The sequence below is a fragment of the Clytia hemisphaerica genome, unplaced genomic scaffold (genome assembly GCF_902728285.1).
Source record: "Clytia hemisphaerica strain Z4C2 unplaced genomic scaffold, Clytia hemisphaerica genome assembly, whole genome shotgun sequence".
NCBI lineage: Eukaryota > Metazoa > Cnidaria > Hydrozoa > Leptothecata > Clytiidae > Clytia > Clytia hemisphaerica.
In genome coordinates this window covers 1,577-13,610 of record NW_027103750.1, presented here as the reverse complement: position 1 = coordinate 13,610, position 12,034 = coordinate 1,577, and the positions used below count along the sequence as shown (strand labels likewise).

General features: G+C 33.7%; 1 long non-coding RNA gene across 1 annotated transcript; it reads right to left on the bottom strand.

Moving 5' to 3' along the window:
- Positions 1–477: 477 nt before the first annotated feature.
- On the bottom strand, positions 478–3,485 carry LOC136805484 (uncharacterized). The gene is made up of 4 exons (XR_010846408.1): positions 3,273–3,485; positions 1,948–2,012; positions 1,131–1,180; positions 478–629 (listed from the first exon to the last, which is right to left on the bottom strand). It is a non-coding gene; the product is annotated as an uncharacterized lncRNA (long non-coding RNA).
- Between the last annotated feature and the right edge of the window lie 8,549 nt (positions 3,486–12,034).

The following is a 12,034-nucleotide window of genomic DNA, read 5'->3' as shown; positions in this document are numbered from 1 at the left end:
GCTGGTTTCTAAAACCCTCTAAACAGTGAAGTAAATAGCCAAAACTTGTTTTTTACCTTAGAAAAAATAAGAACAATTCAAGGCTCAAAGTGCCAAAAAAATAAGAACAGCCGAGCCTCAGCAAAAATTTACTGGTTCTTATAAAAAAAAAGTGTACTGTAGTCGACATAAAATTAAGGTACAAATTACGATGGAAATGAGATCGCTTGTGTTAAACGATTGTGTAATTCCACATGTTTTCTTTATAAGAACATAAGGCTTCGTTTGTTAAAATGAAAGAATATTTTAGACCCAATTTCTCATAAAATGGATAAAATACCCCTTAAAAGATGAAAATAAAAAAATTCTTAGGATTTTAAAAGAAAAAAAGTTAACAACATCCCAAGGCTAAAAAAACCTTCATTATAGATTACCGGGTGGGTTCTCCAACCGGGTACAATTTGTCTGATTTTTACAGTATGTAGAAGTACCACCGGGTCTGTGACACAATACAGTATATATTTATCAATCATTTGATCATTATGCTTATATTAAAGTTGCTGGCGTCTGAATCTTTATTCGTCACCAGCCAAAATGTTGTCTTGTTCAGTCGTTTGATAATTTCTTTACGTCAAGGTTCCAAGTTATAGCTGAAAGACAAAATAAAATTTTCAGAAGGAGTTCCAAAATTCTGTCAATTTGGTAGCTTGAATGGGAAATAGGGTAAGCATCTTTTAAGGTTTATATAGCGCACACTTTTGACATAATCATTACTCTTCTTAATGTGTTTGTACGAGCTCCAATCCTTTTGCGTTTCTTTTGCACATTATTGCATCATTTGACAAAAGATATGTAAGAACTTGCATGTATTTTTAATTGAGCAGCATTGCAACTCGTACAAATGTAAAAAAAAAAGTAATAATCATGACGTATGCGTTGCGGAGCGCTATTTGAGAGTGACAAATCAGCTCAAGTGTTCATATGGTTAAATATCTTTGAAAAGTGAAACAAAGTGTGACCATATTAGATCCTTTTGCCTTATGAAAAACAATCTAAAATTGTACATTTCTCAATATAGTTATTACATGGGGAAAGGAATAATAGGCTTATACGCAAGTAATCAAAGTTAACTCAAAAATATTTATTCTTACCTCGGCTAACCAGTTGATTTCACTTGTGCAAATAAAAGGATTTGTAACTCCTAAAAAGGAACAAAAACAAAATCTTATAGTTTAAGTGACATCTTAAGTTCTTCACCAGCTAAATCGTACTTTACATCATAAGTAAAACCTTACACTCGAGGGACCAGACGGTATGTGTTCTAATAATAGGTCAAATTGTCTTCTTCCCCGATGGAAAATTACCCTGAGATTCCAGTCCACTATAAAAATTGACTTTCATTTCATCCCCATTCTAAATTCAATGTTTAAAAATTGCATTCAAAAACCATCCCCACTAGAACTTTTAACCTTGGAAAAATATAATTTCTATTCCCATTGGGATTTTGATAAGAGTTTTTATCCCCACTGAAAGCAAAAGTTCCAAAGAGGCAGTGAGACAGGGGTGTCTTTTGAAACTTTTGATGAAAACATTTGGGAGGGGCCACCAATTTGAAAAGTTACATTTACAGACTGCGCAAACTTATTGAGAATCATATCTAGAGGTGATTCAAAATTTTTTTTTGATAGACATTTTAGGGAAAAATATTTCACTGATGAAAAAGTCCAGGTATTTTAACTCTTTAACTATTTAACGTTTTTATTAATAACACCCCTGTCTCGCAGCGCCGGTGGAACTTCTTCTCACAGTGGGGATGAACATTTCCATCAAAAAACCAACGGGGAAAGAACTTCTATTGTTTTATAGTAGTCTTTTTACTGGACACTTTCTTCATTGGAGAGGAAGTAAAATAAAATTTGAGAGTCAAGATACTCAGTAAGACCATGTTGCGACATAATAATGACTTACTTAGTCTAGGGTTAATTTCCTTGAAATTTAAACAATGTCCATGTACACGCAACATCACTTTAGTGCTAAAATAAAAAACAAATATAAATACTTTATAATTATTAGCATTAAATAACAAAAAGTGCTAATTCAATTGTTGGGTGAAGCTACAGATTCTTTGGTCATGGCCTTACAACAAGGATTTAGGCAGAGTTAATAGAAGAAAGATCAAAAAAAGTTTACAACCAAGAAATTCAGGCTAAACAGGATAATGGAAAATGCAATACAAAATATATCATGGCTAACTGACTGGTTACCGATTAGCATAAACTTGCAATTATAACTGCTTATAATTAAAGATTTATCTAAAAAAATTTAACTTGCCTAATAGAGAAAATCTCAACACCTTGTCAAATAACTTTCATGCACAAAAAAACTTTGCAGAATAAATCTATCTCAAACGAAATTATTTTGTTTACAAAAATGTTATTCCGAAGTTACAGTACACAAGGTTTTTTTGAAACTGTTTTAGCATTATGCTTTCCAATATTTTTAAGAAAATTAAGCTTTGAAAGTAATTACAAAAAACAAAACAAAAAAATTAAAGTCCAATTGAATCATAATTTCTACAGTTTAAACATGGTTTAGAATGTTTTGACTGTTGATGTTGTTTTGGCATTAAAATGACTAACAACATGCACATCTGATTCAAAAGAACTTCAAAGATTCTGTATTGTTCCAAAGATTACAATCATAAAAGCTAGTCCCTTAGTTTTAAAACAAAGTAATATCTACATTTTGACACTCTATTGAATGGCTAATGCTGATATGTGTTTGGCATGCTTGATGACTACACATATGCCAGATATTACAGTGTTTCAAAAAGATCTAAGGGAGAAATAATGATCCATCTCTAATCAAAAAATCTACTCATATTTAGTTTTTGCATTTACCATAACTGGAAATATTTGTTCAAAGATTTACATACATCAAAAGATTTTTACTATAATATGGACGAAATCAAAATATGAGTAAAACCAAAATGAAGAATATGCAAACACAACACAGCATAAAAACAGAATCCTAGCTACAGTTATTCTAAATTATGTTCAAAATGTAATTCAAGCTTGCTTTTCTCTTTACTATACAATGCAGCATATAATGTACAGCAATGAAATAATATCAACACCGTCCTTGAAAAAAAATGCATCAAAACTAAGCCATAAAAAATTTCAAAAGTATAGTACCTTTTTCCTGCCTTAAAAATCTTTCTTATCATTTTTTAATAACTGTCTTCAATCTCAAAAAAACAATAGAAGTTTAAGTTTTAAAATAATAAAATATACTTAGCTTGGAGTTAATTCTGTTATTCTTGACAATAAAGTCCTTCATGTTACTTCAAATCTTAAGCTCAATGGGAACTTTCCGCCATCTTGCTTGCCGCCAAATTCAAGAAGACTGCTTTGTTGTTTTTGTGCGTTTGATAAAATCAAAAAAGGAGCTGGAACCCAGCAAGGGCGGATGTTTTTTCTCTGAACGGGCGTGAGTGTAGCGACACCCATAGAGTATAAAATGATATCCGAACACAGTATACCTATAATGGGTTATCCGAAAAGAATATAACGTAACCGGGAATATAAATCCTAATGATATGTTTACGGGAAAATTTATACTCCATATACGTTTTATTCGTATACGGCACTGTATACTCACGGATGCGTATCAAAACAGAAATCGACATACTCCCGTATTCAGCTATGTTTCGCGCTGTGTATGATGAAAAGAGATATTGTTAACATGATCGCTACCAACTACGATTATTCTCGTAGTAGCGTTAGTCGCACGAACTTAACACGTTCGCTGCCGAGCTATTTTCAAAAATCCTAAAACCGACCCTTGAAATTTTAAAGTTTGACTTTCAGAGGCTCCTCTGAATTTTGCTTCAAACACTTTTCAACTGTATTGGAACGAAAAGCATTCGTCGTGGATACACGAACGGTCAGTCATTCGTCACGAACGGTCTATCCGTTCGTCACGAATGCTTTTTGAGCGACTCTCTTTTAAAGCGTTCGTCACAAACGCTTTCTAGATTTCGACTCATTCGCGACGAACGCTTTAACAGGGAGGCGTTTGTCACGAATGCTTTATGATTTATGACGAATGCCTAAGCGTTCACGATGAATGCCTAAGCGTTCACGACGAACGCTTTGCTTTTTAAACGAATGTTTAAGCGTTCATGACAAACGTTTTCCCTCTAAAAACGAACGTCTAAGCGTTTTTCACAGATGCTTTTCAAAGAGGGTCACACCAACGGATTAGAATAGGTGGATTAAGAACTCATAGAAAACACTCCTCGTTAGGTTATCAAACTTTTTTACGAGTTTGCTAGCAATTAAAACTTGATAAGCTGTAAAAAATCATTACTTTCAACATTTTCATTGGTCATTACGTATCACGTGGTACATTTTAAATAAGAAAATGCACTTTTTTAGCCCTTTCTATCCAATGCAGAAATTAGCCAAATAATTTGAAATTTATTTTCCTAATTCTAAATACAGTCTTCTTTCACCAGTATGCAACCCATTCGTGACCCATCGATAGTTTCTTAGTTATAGACCATACGTTAATTTTCACTTATCTGAAGATTGCCATTGACAAAAGATTAAAAATTTACATTAAAACTGGTCTAGCGTTTGTTGATGCTAAAACTTAAGTGCAGGATTTAAAATATTTGCAAAATCATCAAAATTGATCGAATCATAGGACAAATTCGTTTTCGAAACTGTATAAATTGGAAAATTGTTCTTATAAAAACAATGAAAAAACTAAACGAGGAGTGCGCAGAGTCATTTACAGATTTTTCTTGTAACAATGAGAAGACAATGGATCTCTCTTGGGAGCAACGAGAGAAGTTAATCCACCTATTCTAATCCGTTGGTCACACAAATAAAAACCGTTCGTGAAGAATGACAGAAAAAGGTAGACTATAAAGCGTTCATTACGTTTACAAAGTAAATTCGAAAATGTCATTGAATACACTTCTTTTTTTTTTTTAAAGAACAATTTTATAAGAACAATGAGGCTCAAAAATGCCAAAAAATAAGAACAATTTAAGAACAATCCTGAGCCTGGAGTTGCTGAGTTTTAGGTAAAATAAGGGCCAAATTAATGAAATTAGGGTTCAAACTCAAAAATACCCCCAAATTTTCCCTAAAAATAAGAACAGGATAAGAACAATTTGAGGCTCGAAGTGCCAAAAAATAAGAACAGCCGAGCCTCAACAAAAATTTACTGGTTCTTATAAAAAAAAAAGTGTATAAGATCCAGTAGTTAAGATAATTATCTTGTGGAAACTTTATGCAAAAATGCCGTACAGAACTGCCGATCACCCTTTTCACTAGATACCTAATTATGGTTTGTGAGCCCTGCTACTAATGTGATTACCAAAGTAACGACTTAGCCAAACCAAGACGTGAAACATCAAATACTGTGCCATTTCAATTTTTAATGCCAATAATCTTATTACTGACTTTAAGCATAAATGTATTTCAAATTTCAAACGAATAAGACCAAATCCATTTTAGAGCTATTTATTAAAGCATGTACCAGGAGAATTACAGACATCATATTGTCTCCACCGTGAAATTAGAATTCAATTTTTCCAGCTGACACTTGAAAAAAGCACCCGAATTTCTTTACATGTGGTTTTGTTATTGTCACCAGAATGAGCGAAATAAACGAAATAATAAGTTGCAGTAAAACAGTTGACTTTCTTATTTGATTTTCAAGGGCAATTGCCTGTTTCACAACCCCGGTGGAACTTTTAATCACAGTGGGGATAAAAATTCCAATGGAAATTTCAATGGGGATAGCAATTCTATTATTCCAAGGTAAAAAGTCAATGGGGATGGTTCTGGAGTGCAATTTTTAAACATTGAATTTCGAGGGGGGGGGTGAAATCATAGTCAATCACCCAGTGGGGCTGAAATTCTAGGATATTTTTCCACCGGGTCTGTGACACAGGGGTGTATTGGATTTTCATCAATTAATGGAGCGTATCGAAAAGTAGAACGTCTAATTAGTGAGCAACAACTGTAGATATTTGAAAAAGAGCCCTCTCGGTGGTGCTTTCCAACATTATTACTTACTAAATTTTACTTATATAGTTCAATTTCAGTTCAATCCATAAGTCTTTGAATTTAATAACTCTTTTCTTTAGATCTGGCCCTTGGTTGGAAGGTGCAAAAAGGAAAGCGAGTATACCTCCCCGATACCACCCTGATCAGAAGAGGCTTATTATAACACTTTCTTTTTCAGTGAAGGTTTATGAAATAAACTTTCTAAATTTGAGGTAGTCATTACGAGTACAAATTTTTGGTATCAGAAAGAACTTGTCTCGTCTATCGAAAGTATAGATTTTGAAGTAAATACTGGAAGATTTTAGAAACTATCAATGGGAACTATATAACGCATATCTCGATATTTTACTAGCCACTTTTTAGACTCGGATATAATTGCGAAATATAATCTATATTATACTATAGAATATGCAGTATAATTTGTTTTTTTACATTTGTAAAGGTCTAAATCGTTAATTAAAAAAGTTACAGCAGCTCGACCTTAAATGTGGATTAATTTACGCAAGGATTACATTTCGTTTTTTCCGAAAATTCGCGAAATTTATATACTCGCGAACATTCTGAAATGTTTGAAACCAGAATTCTTTCCAAAAACGCCAGTTTCATTGCTACCCCTAAAGAAAGAAATTGATTGAACAGGGCACTGATTTACGAAAAGGGGACTGATTTACGAAAATAAGTCCCATGAAATTATTATTGAAAAGTTGTTAACATACAAATTAATATCAGTTCGCGAAAATCTATCCACTTAAGGTAACAAATCAAACGAAGTTGAACAAGGAATCTTGCTTTTTTTCTTTAGAAAGACAAAAGTCGTTGAAGCAGCCATGGTTTAGTTGATCGTTTTCGTTTGAAGATGACATGGTTAGTGAATTTCAAAAGATAAATTGAGTGACAATTTTCAAATCAAGATAGACACTTCATTCCACAGCAGTATTTAATTGAATATAAATGTATGCCTTAGTATACGAGTTCGAATCTTGGAAAGATAATCAATAAAAACGCCCAAATATTTCTTAAAATTTGATTTTCATAAACGCTGACTTTAATAACTCAAATATCCAATTTACATGTCTCAGTACTTTGCCTTTATTTAGTGGAAAATTACTTTTGTAGACTCAAACTCCTTTCCTCTTGGAGATTGAAATGTCAAGCTCATCATTTATCGATTTTCACTTTGTAGCGTATTTCATTGCGCTCAGCCCCCAGCTCAGATTCTCTCTGTAAAGAAAAAGAAGATAATGCAGTGTCGTTTATAAAGATCAAATAGGCCGCCACTGAGGGCAACATTTTCTTCTCCTTTTTTGCAACATTCATAAGAAAAAGAAGACATTCCAATGTTTATTACGCAGTAGAAATTTCCCACGCTCTTAGAAACGTGCTTCAGTATCTTTCTCTGATTTTCAGTTTTACAGCATTGTCGAAAATTGAAATTTAGTACTTGAGGCGTGCAAAGTTTCCCGAGGTCGAAGAATCACGAAATTTACAACATTTACTTTCGCGAGCTCATACTTCTAGAATTGGATTGAAACTTTTGCCATAAATCTTATATGCATTTTATTTTAAGTCTGACGTTTTACAGATTTTCTATTTTGTCAAGCATTTCCTTTTCGTGAAAATCGTGAAAGTTTCTGCGAGTTTGTACTGCCAAATAGTACTTTTAGATATCGTTTGCATTAAATAAAAATAAGAAAAAGTTTGCATTAAATAAGAAAAATTCTACATGGTACCTTTTCGCAAGTCCCTTACTTTTCGGGTGAAAAATCGTAGGGCTTAATTTAGTAGAGAAAAAACTAGCTGATTCACGGACCCTATAGATATACTTCCTGTAAGAAGTATTTTTTCGTTTGAGAATAATAAAAGCCTAAGCAAAAGCTTCGACGGGAAAAATTGGCTCACCTTAGATCATGGCTTTGGTTTGGGATAAAAATATAGCGGAAAGCTTTGTCGGTTGTTTAAATAAAGGGGAATTTTTTCGTCATGCCCTTGAAATTTTGTTCATTTTCAGCAATAAAGAAATTTTCACGAAAAGTTTACCCTGAAAAATGTAACTAAGAAGTAAGAACGGGCTGGAATCTCCGAATTAATTACTTCCATACGTAACAGGGGGTCCTTAAAAAAGCATACGTGAGGGAGGGAGTCAATCAAGATGTACGTATCGCTAGCAAATTTTTTTAAACTTTTTTTAAGACTTTATATGTATAGTATAAAATCTTAGCTTACACTAGTTTTTTTCGAAGTTTCAGCCCAAATATAAAACGGAATAAAGAGAACGTTTCGATGTTTTTAAAATACATATTTATTTATTAAACAGAAGGGTAATCGAAAAAGTTTACGTGCACGGAGCAAGGTGGTTTTTAAAGTGTACATATACTTTTAGAATAGACACCTAACGTTTGCTTCTTTTAATTCACTGGCCAAATCATTATTAACGGTGCATCGAGAGGCAAATTTACAAAGCAAAAGGAATTAGGGTAAAATATCAACAAAACTTATTTTACAAGTTTCGAAGTTGCTCGACCATTAAAATCAAAGGCAAGAAAAATCTCCTTCTTTTGAACTTAACTAAATTAGATATCAGGTCTCTTTTCTTTTTTCCTTGAAAATTTGAATTGATTGAAATTAATTGATTGACAAGCTCTTGCAACATTCCCTACTCTCGAAAGAAGACATTGCAGTGTCACTAAAAAAGAGATTCTCCAAAGCCGTGATTTTGGTAAAGAAAGGCTGTGGGAGGTTGACCCAACCCTTAAGGCACGCGTCATACCCAGCACCTATATTTTTGCCGAAGTGCCCTCCCCCAACCGGGGGTTAAATCATACTAAGAAAATATCAGCCAAAATACTGCTAAAGTCTGTATTCATTTCATCTGCGAGACAAATTTTTTGTAGTGCTTCTATCTCACCTTGCTGAAACGTATCTTTGGCTTATCTTTAAAAATTCTCTTTACTCTTTACTCTATATCTTCAAACGAGAAAGGTTGACTTATGACTATGCTCTTGCCTTGGTGCTTCAACGATTTGTCTTTCTAAGGAAAAAGATAAGAGTGTATATATAGTTTGTTACGACACTTAATGTCGAACGGAAAAATACACCCCTGTTTCACACCCCTGTGTCACAGACCCTCTGAAAATTTGTCCCAAAAATACCCTATAATTTCATCCTTGAAACTCAATGGAAAAAATTGCATTATATAACCATTCCCACTGCAATTTTTGAGCAGGAAACAATAGAACATAAAAGGGGTTCGGATTTCGCTAAAAAATATTATCCCACTGATGGAAAAACTGCCACCGGGGATGTGAGACAAGGGATGTACAAATTGATAGATCGGCCGTTTAAGAAAAACATCACAAGATGCTTTTAATCTCGCTTTTCAAGTCAGATATAGACGCATGATAGAATTAATATTTTATACTTTTCGGTTGCAGAAAGTCGATTAGGAAGACCTTTTAGCTTTTTAGACATGATGTTAAGAATCATCACTATTTGTAATATCCCCTCAAGAACAACAACCCCTTTGACCTAAATAAAAGCTCGACACGGCAATTTAAAAGTCAAAGAGACGCTAGCCGAAATATCGAAATATTCAAACTGGGAGATAATTAATCCTACAATGTTAGTACCTTGATATGATATAAGACTTCTAACCACCAATGTTTTTTTTCCTCAAACCAGTAATTTGTACTTACAAGCACTGTCTAAAAATTTCTAAATCTAAATATTGTATATCATGCTGAAAAAGAATCCCTATTTGGTCCCTAATCGACAGCCCTCTCTTATCGCCTCATCTAAATCATACCATGTATTTTGCTCTCGTAACGATCAAGAAAATCCAAATCAGGCTGAAACTTTGATCACACAAAAAAAGAATTTGAAATCAAGCAAATGTAACACCCCTTCTCATTTTTCAGCCAGGGGTGGGGGGGAGGGGGGAGGGTAAAAGTTTACAGCAAGGATTTGTTTATTTGATTATTTTCAGCAGGGACAAAAATTAGAGTCTAATTTTCCACTGTCTGTGAGAAGGGGGTGTAATGTAGGCAAGAAACAATCATTCTTCACTCATTCCAAACTTCCGAGGGAATGTTTTTCGTAACAAATTGCCATCATACAGTAATAAAAATCAAGAAACATTTTTGCCCAAGTAATAAGAATTTAGATTATATTTTTTGAGTGTATCATAATTCAGAGTTATACAAAGAATAGTTGGGATTTGAACATTTGAACTAGATACTTTAATTCTTTTCAATTCAAAACTCCCTTTAATTACGAATTACATAGAACACTCCTGTTTCAGTGACAAGTCGAAAATTGATTATCAGTAGGGATAAATTGAAGTGCTGGACGTGATGAGTCTAAAAAGAGAACTTCCTGATTTAGACAAGTGAGTGTTCAAATTCTATTGTCGCTCAAGTAAAGTTTTGTTTCTTTGTTTCTGTGATAAAGGGATGTTTAATTCGAACAAAATTATATTCCCCGTTTGCTTTATCGAGATCCAATTAGCGAAGGATCGTGTGATAAAAAACAATTATGAAATATTTTTTTCGTTTCCAGGCAAATGTAACTGTGACGAACGCTTTAAACATAGTCTATCTTTTTTGTCATTCGCCACGAACGCCTTTGAACCAAACCATTCGTCACGAACGGTTTGGATTTGACCCTATTTGAAAAGCAATCGTGAAAAATGCACAAGCATTCGTTATGAACGCTAAGACATTCGTTTAGAAGCAAAGCGTTCGTCGTGAACGCTTAGGCATTCATCGTGAACGCTTAGGCATTCGTCATAAATCATAAAGCATTCGTGACAAACGCCTCCCTGTTAAAGCAAAGATTTATTATACACTGGATAAACGACTCATAAAACGGTGGAGAGCGATCATTGTATTTTCATTGTTTCAGAAAACAATTGATGTTCTAGCTTTGTCCGCAAAGGACAACTGTCATGGCGTCTCGAAGATGTCTGAATTAAAAAAATGTTTATCAGTTTTATTTTAAAAAAGTTCTCTAGCTCTTTCTTTTTGTACATTTGCAGAAAAAAAGTTTGAAAGTAGGGCTAGCATACCAAGCAGAATACATCTGTAAAATCTAATGTGAGAAAAACATCATTAGACCAGAAATTCAGACAAAATGCTTATAGTGACACGAAATTTTCAATTGGAAATATCTTTCCAAGACTGTCCCCAGAAGAACTGAAATTAACATACATAAGACTTGAGTGTCTTGGCTCCACTGTGGTATGAAAATCCTTTGGAGGCACGTGGTGGCAAGGTGGTTTTTTTTAGGTTGAAGTTTGAAACTTCCCGGTTTCAACATAAAATTTCTTATACACAACACGTCTTTTGCATCTTTTAAACAGCTTGAAACGTCATAACGACTTGTAATTAGCCATTAAGTGGAAGAATCTGACTCTCACAGGAAAGTTTTAAGTCTCTTTTGGGAATTGGATGAGTGATTTTCGATAAGAAATGCAATAAAAATGCTTCGAAAAATCATTTAATGAGGGAAGGAGAGTGAACAATAATATCATTACTGCGGACATAGCTAGTACACGAAAAATCGGCAAAAATCTGTTACTTGTATATCCAGTGTATAATAAATCCTTGGTTAAAGCGTTCGTCGCGAATGAGTCAAAATCTAGAAAGCATTCGTGACGAACGGATAGACCGTTCGTGACGAATGACTGACCGTTCGTGTGTCCACGACGAATGCTTTTCGTTCCAGTGAATTTCACGTAGATTTAAGTTCGGTATTTTGATCCTCTACTCGTAGTTTGCAGCGAGTATGTTAACTAAGCAACTGTGAGTAGATTTTCCAAAACTGCCAACTATACATTTTAGAAGCTATTAAAGCTCATTTTTCGTCGATGAATCTTCAAAATTTGTTTTGCTTTCGTTCATCAAAAGATCGAATTTTACGATTTCGAAAATTTGAAGGTTTTTACATAGTAATATCAAAGTTAAAAGTACAAA